Source organism: Danio rerio, chromosome 13 (genome assembly GCF_052040795.2).
Source record: "Danio rerio strain M-AB ecotype USA chromosome 13, GRCz13ab, whole genome shotgun sequence".
Taxonomy (NCBI): domain Eukaryota; kingdom Metazoa; phylum Chordata; class Actinopteri; order Cypriniformes; family Danionidae; genus Danio; species Danio rerio.
In genome coordinates, this window is record NC_141033.1 from 40,854,854 (window position 1) to 40,869,553 (window position 14,700).

Here is a 14,700-nt window from a genome sequence, read left to right on the forward strand (position 1 = left end):
GAGATAAACCAACATACTTATTATACTTATTAAGTATAAACATCAGTACGTGTTCATAAGCCCAGTGTTTAAAATTAGACACCAAACAGTTATAATTGATCAAAGTAAACTAAAATATTTTAACATATAACGATAGAAACATGAATTCATAGATAAGTATAAACACACACACCCCCTTATCCAAAAGACAATGGACAAGTCGGCTTTCTGGTGCGCTCCACAGCGAACTCGACACCAATTAAGTCAGGCCGCAGGCGCTCTGTGAGACGGGCTGGTGAAAGATCAACCGGGTAGACCGACGAAACAGACACACGGACGCCAAACAGCAAGTAAATATTAAATAACAGCCGTAAACACTTAGACGCAGACAAACAAGAAACAATAAACATTCAGACAACATGTATATGTGCGTGTATTTGTGATAATAGCGTGCGTTATGGGTGGAGATGGCGAATGTGATAGTGGACGTGTGCACCTGCATCGCCTCAGGCTTTTATGGATTACTTGGGTAAGTGGATGTGTTTTCCACCAGGGATAAATCACCTCATCACATATTTCAATTAATATTCAATTAATATCCCCCTCAGTTTTATATTTCAATTATTGTCATCTCATACGTTTACCACAGTGCATACTCTTTAAATGAATACATTTTGACATCTGCATCACATACAGCAGTGGTTCCCAACCTGGGGTCCGCGCCCCCCTAAGGGGGGCGCCAGAGTTCACAGGGGGGGCGCGGGAGAGGATAAGTGTTGAGGTAGAAAAAGGCATAAAAATGGTCCACTATTATAAAGGGCTTTGCAATTAATCGAATATGCGATTTAGATTTCGGTTTAAAACGATTATAAAAAAGCATTAATCGAGATAAATGATTATTGCATCATATTTTGCCACGTTCCAGTTGTACACGCTCTTAAATGGCTCTTAAAAGCGCGAAAAAGCTTATGTGTGTGTGCAGCACGATCACGCAGTCAGAAGCATGCGGCCAGTCAGCATTCACTCTCATTCACACACTGAGACGAGCAGAGGAGCGCAGACATCTAAAGTCATCTTAACGTGAGCGCTTTAATGGTCAAATAGGTGTCAAAACGCGGTGTTTAGTGATTATGTACATGAACCCTCATTTGTGTTATAAACAAACGAGTTGAGGATCAAAAGACGTGAAAGAGAAACCATTAAAGAGACAGTGCGCTATAATCCTTCTGCCGCCTGTTTCTATCATTATTAAACAAACATAACAAGAAAACCCTCGCTGCTCTTGACTGAAGGACTGCTGTAGCTAAAGTGTTTTTCTTACAGTGAAGATGCTTAAAGCACAGTTTGTTTTATATTTTTATTCTGTTGTATTTATTTCTCTTTCTTTTGCAGGGTGGAAAATAACTGTATGTATACAGTTGAAGTCAGAATTATTAGCCCTCTTGAATATTAGCAAACCTTTTCCTGCCCAATTTCTGTTTCATGGAAAGAAGATTTTATTAACTTATTTCTGAACATAATAGTTTTGATATCTCATTTCTAATTACTGATTTCTTTTTGTCGTTGCTATAATGACAGCACATAATATTTTACTAGATATTTTTCAAAATACAAGCATTCAGATTAAAGTGCAGTTCAAAGGCTTAATTAGAGTAATAAGGCAAGTCATTATAACGGTAGTTTATTCTGCAGACAATCAAAAATATATATTGCTTAAGGGGGCTAATAATATTGACCTTAAATTGGTTTCAAAATATTTAAACCTTTCTTTATTCTAGCTAAAATAAAACAAATAGAAGAAAAAATATTATAGGAAATACTGTTAAAATTCCTTGCTCTGTTAAACATAATTTGGGAAATATTTATTAAAAAAAAAATCTCAGAAGCGCTAATAATTTTGACTTTAACTGGCAATGGTTTTGAATAATCGTGATTACAATTATGACCAAAATAATCGATATTATGTTTTTTCCCAAAATCGAGCAGCCCTACTATTATATATGTATTTTTAAGTACCAAAAAAATAAATAAAAATCTAAACGCATGCTTAAAATTCCAACATAATAGTGAAAATAATTAAAATAAATAACTTTAAATAATTATTTAAATTTTGCTCACTCGCGCAATCTGCTTGTCAACGTGTCGTAAAGGCAAAATCAAAACAAAAATGGCAGACAAACCTAAATGCAGTGATTCTTCAGAGGCGAAGAAAAAGATTAGACAGTATGACAAAGCCTACCTAAATTTTGGTTTTGTTGAAGGCCAAGACAAGTTAAAACTGATTAATTAATATTTTCTATACATATTACTATATATTAATATTACACAAACACACACACACACACACACATATATATATATATATATATATATATATATATATATATATATATACACACACACACACACACACACACAGTACATATGTATGTGCGTGCGTGTGTATTTATATGGTGGGGGGGCTCCAATGTTTTTATATGTTCATGGGGGGGCCCCAAAGAAAAAGGTTGGGAACCACTGACATACAGTAACCAGTAACATACTGCAACAGATTTCTCACCTATTATATCTGTGATGCAGAGAACATGAATCCAATAAAAACGTAAGTCATGGTAAAATAACTAAAAGCAAATATTTACCTCTGCTTATTATTTATCATTTTTAAAGACTATACAAATGGTTTTATTGTATATAGTGTGCTATTTAAATGGGGCAGAGCAATACAAGTTTATTACTTCTCATTGGATATTTATGCAACTAAATGGTGCCATCATTTTCACCTGAAAAAGTTAAATCTAGAAAGAAGTAAACGTTTAAATCATTACACAAAAATGGAAAGAAAAAAAAACTTTTAGAATGCCCATGATAATGCACATCTGTAGGGAACAACCTCCTTCATGACAGTTTTTGATAGACACAATTCAGTTCAAACAATGAGGTCAGATTGAAAAGACTGAATTTGGCTTTTCTTTCATACATATTATAAAACCTGAGAACAAGTGTTGTTGGTTCATTAAAGTGTAGAGATTTCAAGCTTTATGTAGATATATTTATTCTGTGATAGGGATTGATGATTGGCTCCTTTCACTAAGAGGTGGGGCTTACTTCCACAGAGGGTTGCAATTTTTTTCAGTGTCATCTTGTGTATTCTATAGTATTTGATATAAAGTTGCCATATTTATTATCATTAACATGCTCATTGTATCATTCACAAGATATCTGGCTTTTGATTTTTTTTTAATGGCATGAAACATTCAATCAGCCTGTGTTAAGTGTATATTTATTACTCCTAGTTTTTCCAAAATGTTTTTTGTGATTTTAAGTAACACTTTATTTTGATGGTCCATGCAGTATTTTAAGACTGTCTGCATAACATCTGTTGTTATTGCTCTTCAACAGTCATTTAAACTAGAAACTTTGCAAGTACTTGTCAACTTATCCCAATCCTAACAGTCTAATCTAATGACAATTACTGTAGTCCCCCAATTAAAACCCACATACAGCCAGCAACAGAGAGACGCTACAGTTTGACAAATATTACTGTTGTTAGACAACAAAATGTACTTTTGAGGCTTTTTTAGTCGAGAATGTAGCTGTTTAGATTGCAACTATGCAGTTTATTTGTTAGTGCCTATTTTTAAATATTTACAATTTCTGAGAGAGCTGGTCGGCAACGGTTGACATTTTCTATCCACAAGATGGCGACAAAACCGTATAATAAGCCCTTACGCTTAAAAGATATAGCAGTTAGATTTCTAACTACAGCAGATCAAATCAATATTAAACTGGTAAGCACTCCTGCCAACACTTCTGTTTTTCATGGGAGTATCCCAAATTTCAGACCCGTCTCCCGCAACCATTCATTCATTAATTTTCTTGTCGACTTAGTCCCTTTATTAATCCGGGGTCGCCACAGCGGAATGAACCGTCAATTTATCCAGCAAGTTTTTACAAAGCGGATGCCCTTCCTGCCGCAACCCATCTCTAAAGCTCTAAAGTGATGTTGGTGAATTAGTAGCGGCTTCTGCCGTTCTGACATCAGCTGCAGATGTGAATAAATTGTGGAGCATATACATATATTTTGTTGACTTGTGACTTACAATTTCCATAATGTTTCTAACCCTGTTTAATTCAGACAAATTGAAAATTTTAACAAGCAAAATCTGTAATTTCTTGGATTGACTGTCAATTGGAGAGTAAAAAAACTTGGTTCAAAGTTAATGTCACTCAATGGATACTTTACACTTTATGTGCCGCTAAAACATAAAACAACCAACATAAAAATAGGAAGATTTACGTTTAGATTAAGCTGAACGTGCTTTTAGCACCACTCACAGAACATTCACTTCTGTCCCACAAAACGTGCACACGGCTATATTTTTTGGAAAAGTGTAACCACAAACATGTCTTTGCAATGAGCCTGGGTTGCACATTAAATCACAACTCAAATTGTGGTTGTGTTTTATAGCGAGTGTATCAAGCACCACATTATTGATTTTGGTAGGTTTATAGTAGATTGTCTCACAGAGGAATGGCAGCATTTTGATTTTAGATTAGCACTTGTCTGTTCCTTTAACCCGCTCTGTCACTCACCGGGTCACGCAGACCTAATTTGTCAATGGGCTCATTGTGAAAGCCCTCAGTAATGACGGGGTGGGCATGATGGGTCTGCGCCGGTCCGGCATCACAGCTTATTGATCCCCACACCTGAAATGCTCCTCAGATATGTATCACATCAGGTGGGCTCTTATCAGTGACTTGCAGGCCCATGCACGACTTTAATGGAAAAAAATTTACTTGAAACTTTAAAAAGACTAGAGACTTGACTATTTCAGTGTGCGTGCAGCTGCTGGCGGATAACCAAATTAACAAGTCACCTCTGAACACCGTCCAATCATCCCTGTTTTTATTCTCCTGTTTTGTTTTTTCCTTTCTAACCTAACTCTTTTTGCTTTGCATACATTTTTTTTTTATAATTGTGATTAATCCAACTGTATTTTGAACGTTTGACTGGTCTATTCATTAAAGCATTTTATTTACAAATTAATTGTATTTAATTTAGCTGTTGTTTTTTCACACAAAAGCTAAATTATTAATTGGAACTTATGTCTCTTTTTCATTCAACTTAGTCTCAGAGGTCGCCACAGCCGAATGACCCACCAACTATTCGCAGCAGATGTCCATCCAGGCACAACCAAGTACCGAAAAACAACCGGACACACTCATTCAAACACATGGGGAGAACATGCAAACTCCACACAGAAACATCATATGGCTTAGGCATAGGAATAGGAATATTTGGAGCATCCATCATGGTGATTTCACATGTATAGCATAAACGTCCCTAAAATGTTGCCGTAAAATTCACATTATGTTATAAAAATGTTGTATATGATTGTTCTCTTGTTATTTGAAAGCTAAGGGGACATATTGCTTTATCATTTGGGAAACATTATTGAAAAATGACTTTCTCTGAACATTCTGAAACAGTGGCAGCATGGAAAACGTTAGATGAATGGGAGTGCTCTACAGCTGAATCATGTCCTGTAGCACCAACGCTGCTATTGAAATGAACTCAATTCAAACTGACTAGAGCTGAATAATGAAATTGCTGCCTTTTGTAGAACTGCTAATAGAAGCTTTCACTTTTAAAATATGTTTTTTTTTTTAATATCCATAGTGTGACGAAAATTTATAATAATCAATTGAAAGTTCAACTTTAGATTATCAAAATAATCTGAAGATCCTTTTGTGGATATGAAGTTCGTTTGCATGTTAAAGGTTTTTCAAGGAAACTTTAGTACCAATACAGATCTCTTTATTGTAAAGTGTGTTCTTGGGACTACATCATGTGTTCAGTGGTTCAACTATAGTCATGCAAAGCTCAGGGACACATTTGTGCACTAAAAGAACTGTATGATTTGTTTGCCTATATCCATGTCAGGGCAGTGTGCATGTACTATGAGCACATATTGCTATTAGAATCAGCAGTGCACACGCACGCATATTTCCCATAGTAAAAAAACACTCGGCCGGATCTGATGTGAAAAAATGAGGAGATTTTTTTTATTATTTTATTACAGCGCTAAGTAACTGTACTATGCACCGAGTTTCAGGCAGCCGCTGCAATTGAAATCTACTGTGCACCAAAGTTGGAATTGAGAAACAGCCAAGCTCTATAGGTGAATTTTGTAAGCTAAATTGTCCACAGTATTTGTGTGTGAATGAGTGTATGGGTGTTTCCCAGTGATGGGTTGCAGCTAGAAGGGCATCAGCTGCGTAAACTATGGGCTGGATAAGTTGTCGGTTCATTCCGCTGTGGCGACCCCAGATTAATAAAGGGACTAAGCTGAAATGAAAATGAATGAATGAATAATTATGCCTTTCAATTGCATAATGGGACATTGGCTTTTCATTCAACGTTTAACCTTGACCAATTCAAAAAAGTGTCTTTAATTAACATTTTTAATAGTTTAAATTGTCTTTGAATTTAATTGATGATTCATTATTTCATATACATTATACACTAAAATCTCAATAAAACCCCTTTGTTAAAGGCGACAGACCAGACATTAATATACCATCATGCAATTCATAGCTGTAAATTCAAAACATTTGTGAATCCCAAAGTAAGCTGTTAATTAACAGACATTTTTACAGTGTACTCTAAGGTGTAACCATATTTAAATCCTCTGAATAGGCCAGCAGGCCCTTATCTTTATCAGGAGTTCTGTTTTTGGAATTTATATGACTTTTTGGTGAAAAATGCAAGGTTTGCAATACAAACAAATGCATAGGATAACTTTCATCCTTTCAAACTTTTCCATCCACAAGCACATAATGTAAGTTACATATACACATTGTTTATTAGTTTTGTAAAAAAAAGTATACTAAGAGCACATAAGTAAAATAAAATTTTTGTTAGGGTACAGATTATTGGACTTCTTTTACCCAAGGCTTTAGCAATAAAATCTGCCCCTCACCGTTTAGCAACCTTCAAACCCAGAGGTCACATAAGGGCACGAAAACCACATCTTGTACCATGCAGAGGAAACTTTCCACTTACAACATTACTGTCAGTTTCAACATCACAAAGAGCACAGGGTGACAGGCATAATGCTGCCATTTTCTGAAAAGGAGGAACAGGAGCATTACATCTAGTATATTTGCTACTGTTGTGACATCCTTTCTCGCATCCAGTGTAATTCATGTACCGATTTTTAGAAAGATGATGCCTACCAATCGCATTGTGTTTTGTTGTGTTTAGATCCAAAAGCCATTGTCAATGACTCATGACTTTGTTTCTTTTATTTCCACCTCCAGCTTTGCGTTTGTCTTTTTAATTCTGTCTGTTTTTTTTCCTTGTGAAATTACTCCATTTTTTACACTCCATTTAACCAACAACCTCATGTTTAATTCATTTGCCCACTAAACTGTAAGTAATGACTGAAATATACATATAAAATATTGATTAAATCGCAATTACTTATTCATATTTTGATATGTGCGTTGTGTGAAATGACTGCATGTTTGCAAACAATTTTCCAACCTCCTACATGAAGGGAAATGAATTGTGCATTTTGCAAAATGTGTTTAACATAATATTCTAAGTGTTTATATGCTGTAATTTAATGTTCACGACATAGGAACAATTGTGGAGCTAGCCAATGGAAATTGTCAGTTATTATGAATGAGAAAAAACAATATGAGTTTTCAGGATCAGAGGCTGAAGCACTGCATTATCGGCTGTATATGTTTTTATTTAATTGATTGCCTGTGGCGTTACATGCTGTGAATGACCAAACTGTTCTTGCTCCATTAGCTGGTGTAATTTGCTGGTTCCTTCAAACATAGTTGCTACATTGGCCAATCCAACCATGAGGTGATGGAATTAGAAAGTCACTTTGTAAATCTGACTGATTTAGTTGTTGTTTCTATATTTATTAGTTTAAATATTGATTAATTTTTATTGCTGTTATGTAAAGTACATGGCAGTTTTAGTGCATCTCATCTTTTTAAAGCGTTCCCCACCACATTTTTAAATAGTGTTTTGAGTATTTTAATCTGTCTGTTAATGTTCAGAGTTAATTAATAGATGTACAACATAAGCTTTAATATTTAAACTGAAGTTTTATTATTAAATGAACACTATGTTTAGCATTATGGGTGTTATAATTAATATTTTAATATATTTATTTTATGGTTACCGGGGCGCCACACCAAAATTCATCCCGCCACAGGTACATTACAGATTGTCATTCAAAACATTTAATTCTTGTTGTTTTTTTTTTTTAAATTGCGGGTTATAATCGCATTAAAACATGTTAAAAGGTAGGTGAAATGTAATGGCGTAAAAATTCTGTTACCATATTAGTTACTTTGCACGAACAGAGGAATTGGACACACAAGCAAAGAGATTTGCATGCTCGTATTACATAAATGCGATCTCGACTTGTAATACTGCTCTCACAATATTTGTCATTGAAATAATGCAGTATGTAGTTGGCAGATCTGTGTAAAAAGCCTGCCACCACAGCTGGAAAAAATCCTAGAGGAAACATTGCATTCTATCTACCCATCTTTAAAGTTAATTATACTGTCACGAAGCAGATGCTGGACAACGGAGTTGAGGATCCACTAGGATTATTGTTAAGGACAATTTTTTTAAACAATCAGGCAGGCAGATCAAGGTAGATCAGCAAACAGGTAAATAAAAAGCAATCCACAAGAGTAGTCAGAAAACAGGCAAAGAGATTGGTCTAGTTGGCTAAAAACAAGAAACAATAAAAAGTGTAGGTCAGGAAACGCAGCACTGGAAATAAGGAAACCACTTTCGCAATGTACCAAAACAAGGCTCAGCACTGTGTGTGCGCAAGTGTGGTGTATAAATAGTCAATGTAATGATTCCTTGATCAGCTTCCAGCTGTGTGTGTATGCAATCGTGAGAGATTCCAGAACAGGTGTGTTTGAGGTGCATGATGGGATTTGTAGTTCTCCAGCGATCTGCCCGGGCCAGATCGCTGGTGATTGTGACACATACTAAATATATGTGTTAAATTGACAAACATCACTAATATTCAGTAAATTTTATGTTATCCTATGTTAGAGGATTTTGTCAGTGGCTTGTTTACATCAATTTCACATTTACATACATGCGTCTTAACTTTTTAATATGTTTTCTTTATTTCCGCCACATTTTAAATCCTGTTTTAAGTATTGATTGATTAATAAATAATTTATTGCACACACAATGTCTTGTATTTCTTACATTGTGGGGATAAAACGTCCACACAAGAATAGCAATGCCAGTAAAGTTTGCCCTTGTGGGGACCTCATTTTTATTTTTTTGGTCCCAGGAGGAAAGCAATTCCAAAATAACACCAAAATTAAGTGTTTTGAAATTGTAAAAATGCAGATTGTTTTCTGTGAAGGTTGGGTTTAGAGGTAGGGGAGGTGGATAGAACATAGTCTGTACAGTTTTAAAATCATTATGTCTCTGGGAGGTTCCCATAAAGAGACATGCATTTATGTGTGCACCTCGATTTGGAATTAAACCTTCTCAATATGTCAAATTGACAAATATCATTTCAATATTCTGTTTTTTTTTTTTATAAGACAGTCAAACGTTCCACTCTTCGTAAGAAAGAAAAGCTGGAGAAAGAAAACTAGCATGACGTTTGTGTTTTGCATTAGCATATTTATGTTTGGATGTCTAAGCACAACATTTCGAGCAAGAAGCGGTACAGTAAACCGCAGCTTTGATGAATTACGAAGAGCAACAAAGAAAGCTGTTCAGCACCGTCTAGCTAATTGGCAGGTTTTTAAAATTTATCACCAGCCAAACAGCTCAAAGCTAAGAGTGTCCTGAAAAATGAATACAGAAATTATCAGGAAAATGTTTACCGTCAACATGCAGAATAAAATAGAGAGGGGGAAAATATGAAAAGCGAAAGATGAATTGGTTGAGTTTTAAGCCGTACTCGCATTATTTTGACAGTGTGCCAGTGGGGAACACAATACATTCAACAGTATTGATCATTGCATGTTAATAGTGTAGTCTCCATCACAATCTCCTGGTCAATATAAGAAAAGCAGCTCTGTTTACGTGTTGTTGACAGGATGGAAGTGTGACTTGTTGGATGATGGAAGTGCCAGCATGAGTAATGAATTCACAGTGTTGTCAGTGGAAATATGGGTGACTGCCTAAATCCATTAGGAAAATGATGATGGATGAATCAACAGACTGGCATGTGCTTGCTTTTGTTGTACATACAGCTGTTGTTTAATACCCTTTGCAACCTAATCAATGATCTTACAAACCTTCCCAAGATGTGTCTCTGATGACAATATAAGCATACTTGCATGCAAAAACAGATTTTTGCTGCTTGCTTCACTTCAGAAAAAAAAAAAAACGAGGAGACAGCAATTAATTTCACAAAGAATAATTCTGTTTTGAATTGGAAGAGTTTCCGTAATGTAAGGAATTCAACCCAGGCTCATTCTGATAACCTAGCTCTATATACATTTCTGAAGAGCACCAAGTACGTGCCAGGAGTTTATTTTATTATTTTTTTTACAGTTTTTGTTTTAGCGAATCCACCAGAGGCCACTGTGTATGCTTTTTCAAATCTCAAATGTCTCTCGCAAGTGTCGCCTGCTCATCTTGTGTAAATCCACCAGAGGCTGCTCTCGACTGACTGACTGAATGACCAACCAACCGATACCCCCACCCACCCTCTTTCCCTACACCCAACCGTTAGTGTTTTAAAAAGCACAGATTGACCACGTTTCTAATCCCACCCGACTGTGTTCTGAAAAGCAATCCCGAAGAAGAAAAGCCCCCTGATTTTTATCTCGTTTTCAGATTTTACCTCATTCTCAACCTGTTTTTTCTATTTAATTTTTTGGCTTTTATTTCTGTCTTACCTGCTTTCTGGAACTGTTTTTCGTCAGAATCTAATGCCGTCATTGCAGTCAACTTCTTAAGTCCGCTGACTTTCAGACGTTTGCTAAGAATGGACAAACTGGTAACAGCTAAAAAGCTGTCCATACACAAGTAAGCGGTCAGCTGCTAGCGTGAAAGGAACTGCTTCATACGGGCCCATATCGTTCATATTAAAGTTGAAATGCAGGCATATGTACTTCTGGTTACATAATTTCCAGAGATGTGTAAATAGGGCTATGTTTTCAGAATAAGCTGTTAGAGGAATTACTCATCAATTTTCCGTAGTAGTAGTAAACTTTATTGTCCTCGACAGGAAATTTAGTTATGACGTCATCTTATTGCTGCAGACATTCCATTAATAACAAACAATAAAAAACAATACAAAACTGCAGTTAAAAAAATTATCATGCTAATTAAGATAGACTCTTGTCAAATAAACCAACTGAAACGGGTAAAGCATTTCTTATAACGGTTTAACCTACACTTTGAGACTCTATATCTTCTACCAGAGGGAAGCAGTTTATAATGTGGAAACAAAAAATGAGTTAGATCGTTTACAATATATTCCACCTGATTGAGGACATAATTCTCATAAAACTTGAGGATTAAAATATTCATTATGCCCAACATTTTTCCATGCTGTCTTTAAGAGATGCATCAACTTAGATTTACACTGAACAGATGATACCATACTAAAACAGCCTTTCAAGGCTTCAACGCTGTCCTCTGACCTAACATTCACGTTCTTCACCACTGGTTTGTTTCTTTAAAAGATTCCTATAGGTAGGAATTAAGAACACATATTGTGATCAGAGTTTGAAAGAGGAGGTCTTAATCTGGATGTGTATGCCTCGTTGATGTTCCCATGACATTTGTTAAAACCTTTTCGGCTTTTGTAGTGTCTTTAACATATTGACAATATCCAGAAAGAACAGCCTCCAATTTACAATGATTAAAATCCCCAAGGATAAAACCCAGGTGCTTCTGGTGCACGTTCAAGTTGGGTTTAAATAAGTCTCTTATAGTACTGGCGGCTATTGCTGTCTTAGACGAAGATGGAATATAAGTCACACAGATCAATACATTTCCGAATTCTCTAGGGAGATAGAAAGGCCTCAAACTCGAGCAAATGAGCTCGATATCCGGGTTACATGCTGTAGATTTTTATGGTTTTATGACTGCACCATCACTCATTCGCATGTATGCAGATATCACCTCCTCTGCTCTTCTCCAGGGTGGCAGGTCTGTCGGCTCGAATAAGAGAAAATCCTTGTACCTCTATTAGCGAGCTCCGAATCTGCGGACGAAGCCAGGTTTCAGTCAGTGCCAGGAGACCCGCCTCTCGATACTCAAAGCAGGCTCTAGCTTTAACGCGCAGTTCATCTATCTTCTGTTGCAATGATGTGACTTTACTTAGAATAACTGCAGGTAATGGGGGTCTGCTTCCACGTTGATGAAAATGCAGCCGGTCACCGCCTCTGTGACTTCTTTTCCGACGGCATGAACTCGCCGTCAACCTGGTTGTCAAACAGTAGGGAGGGTTTGGTGGTGTATCATAGTCGACTGACCAAAGCTGAAGCAAGTTCTCTCTTGTGTATGCCATGATCGGGTCACTATTCGCTGTTGTGTGCATGTAGCCAACAGAAAACAGGTGCCTGATGATTAGCAGGCCAATAAAGAGCTCTACGAAAGTTGTCATTCTGTTGTTGCCCTCAAAACCACTAAAGTACCTGTGTACTGCCAAAAATGTTTTAAATAATTAAACTAAACTAGTAAATTTCAAAACTAATAACACAATGTCAGCAGCAACATGTGTCCGTGTTGCCAGCAGTGCAGGGCCACCGGAAGTATTCAGATGCACATAATATATAATATTTATATAATATTTTAGATGTAATATTTAGATGTTGAGTAACATGTTGCAACAATTTTTTGCTCAAAACTGACTTGTTTGAAGGAAGAAAGATAGCAAGACTGATATATTAAAGTGCTTCTAGAGGGTGCATATTCAAAACAAACATAGGCGTAGTCTGATGTCATGGAGCGTGGAATCATGGGAGTTGTTGTCTTCACATTGGATACTGTTGCTGGATTATGTGAATGAGGAAAAGATGATCTGCTAAAGGTTATTTCAGGATGTGAAAGTTGCTAATTTCCAATGGGAGAAATTTGGAAAGTAGCACAACTTTAGCTGTTTCAGTGACGGTAAAGTCCTGTCACTTTCACAAACACAGCAATGAGTGTGAGTTAGCTTGCTAGGTGAAAATACAAATATATAGAGCGGGTAAAGGGAAATGCTGTGTCTGACATGAAAATCATGCTAGACATGTTCCCGTGAAATAGCAAATACAAATAACAAACACAACATTGTACAGAAAGTGTTAAGGCTGAGTTATACTGTTGTGTGTGTGGCAAATATGAGGTCATTGCGGCATTGGCCGAAGTTCACTTTTAGTGTGCATGACCTCGTTTCTGCTGGCAGTGTTTTTTTTTTTTTTTTTTTGCAGATTTGACTCCTCTGAAGATGCAAAACTTTGAGTCAAGTCTGACTGAACCATATCTTTACTTCAATCCATCTTTATTTCTATAGCGCTTTTAAAATGTAGATTTGTGTCAAAGCAGCTTATAGGTGCAGTAGGTGATTGTCTTCAGAAACATGTTTTGTTGTGCTGGTTGAAAGTCTCTTCAGATTTCAATAGTAATAATTAAAGTAAATTATCTAAATGTATTTATACGTGTTTTTATATTCTGGGTGAGGCATGAAACTATAAATGTTCATCCAATAAAATATTGTCAGGCCGACATCTAGCCCAAACTGTCTGGCAGATTTGGACTTCTGCGCATCTCTGTTCACGCATATCCACAATTAGCGCTTGCATACAGTAAACAGTGCTATTCTGCCGAACCTGCTTTACTGAGCTGAAGTTGCTTTTGCAATATCCGCATTGGGTCATTTTTGAACAATAACAGCCTTCCTATACTGTTTACCATGGTACTCTGAATATTCACCCTGACATAAGTGTGGCTTAGTTATAAGTGCAATTCTTGCATGCTGCCTGCCAAACGCTAACTACATTTTTAACTGGCAAATGACATTAACTAGTGGGTTGTCTGCTGTCATGTCGAGGTGCGGGCATTACCGATTTTAGGAGGTTTGGCTTTGAAACAGTCCCTCCCAACCATCCAAAAGATAATATGCTTAGCGGTTAGCATTTTGACAGATCACTGCATCTTTAACATAGAAGTTCTAGCAAATGAAAATCAATTTTTTGGACAATAGAAGTCCAGTTGTTTGCCTTCAGATCTGCCTTAATCCTCCATGGCATAGTTTCAACAGGGTACTGGAAATATTCCTTAGAGTTTTTGATCCATACCGACATCAGAGATTTGTCAGCTGCACCTTTATAATGCGAATCTTCCATTTCACCACATCCCAAAGGAGCTCTATTGGATTGAGATCTGGTGACTGGAGGCCATTTGAGTACTGTGAACTCATTGTGATGATCAAGAAACCCGTCTGAGATGATTTGCACTTTATGACATGGTGTGTTCTTCTGCTGGAAGTAGACATCGGAAGTACACTGTGGTCATAAAGGGATGGACATGGTCAGCAACAATACTCAGGCTGTGGCATTGACACAATGCTCAATTGGTACTAATGGGCGCAAAGTGTTCTTCATGTTGCTGTCGCCAAATTCTGACTCTACCATCCAAATGATGCAGCAGAAATTGAGATCCATCAGACCAGGCAATGTTTTTCCAATCTTCCATTGTGC

General features: G+C 36.6%; 1 protein-coding gene and 1 long non-coding RNA gene across 6 annotated transcripts in view; both read left to right on the forward strand.

Annotated features, from left to right (window-relative positions):
• The first annotated feature begins 224 nt into the window (after positions 1-224).
• adgrb3 (adhesion G protein-coupled receptor B3) overlaps positions 225-14,700 on the forward strand; it is a 397,331-nt gene continuing 382,855 nt past the window's right edge. For all 5 annotated transcript variants that reach the window (XM_087279664.1, XM_087279661.1, XM_087279662.1 and 2 more), the window contains exons 1-2: positions 225-329; positions 429-508. The gene's annotated coding sequence lies outside the window, so the exon portion shown is untranslated. The remainder of the gene's footprint in view (positions 330-428; positions 509-14,700) is intronic.
• si:dkeyp-4c7.3 overlaps positions 225-14,700 on the forward strand; it is a 47,123-nt gene continuing 32,647 nt past the window's right edge. Inside the window, 1 exon segment of the long non-coding RNA NR_120381.1 lies at positions 225-329. This is a non-coding gene — a long non-coding RNA (si:dkeyp-4c7.3).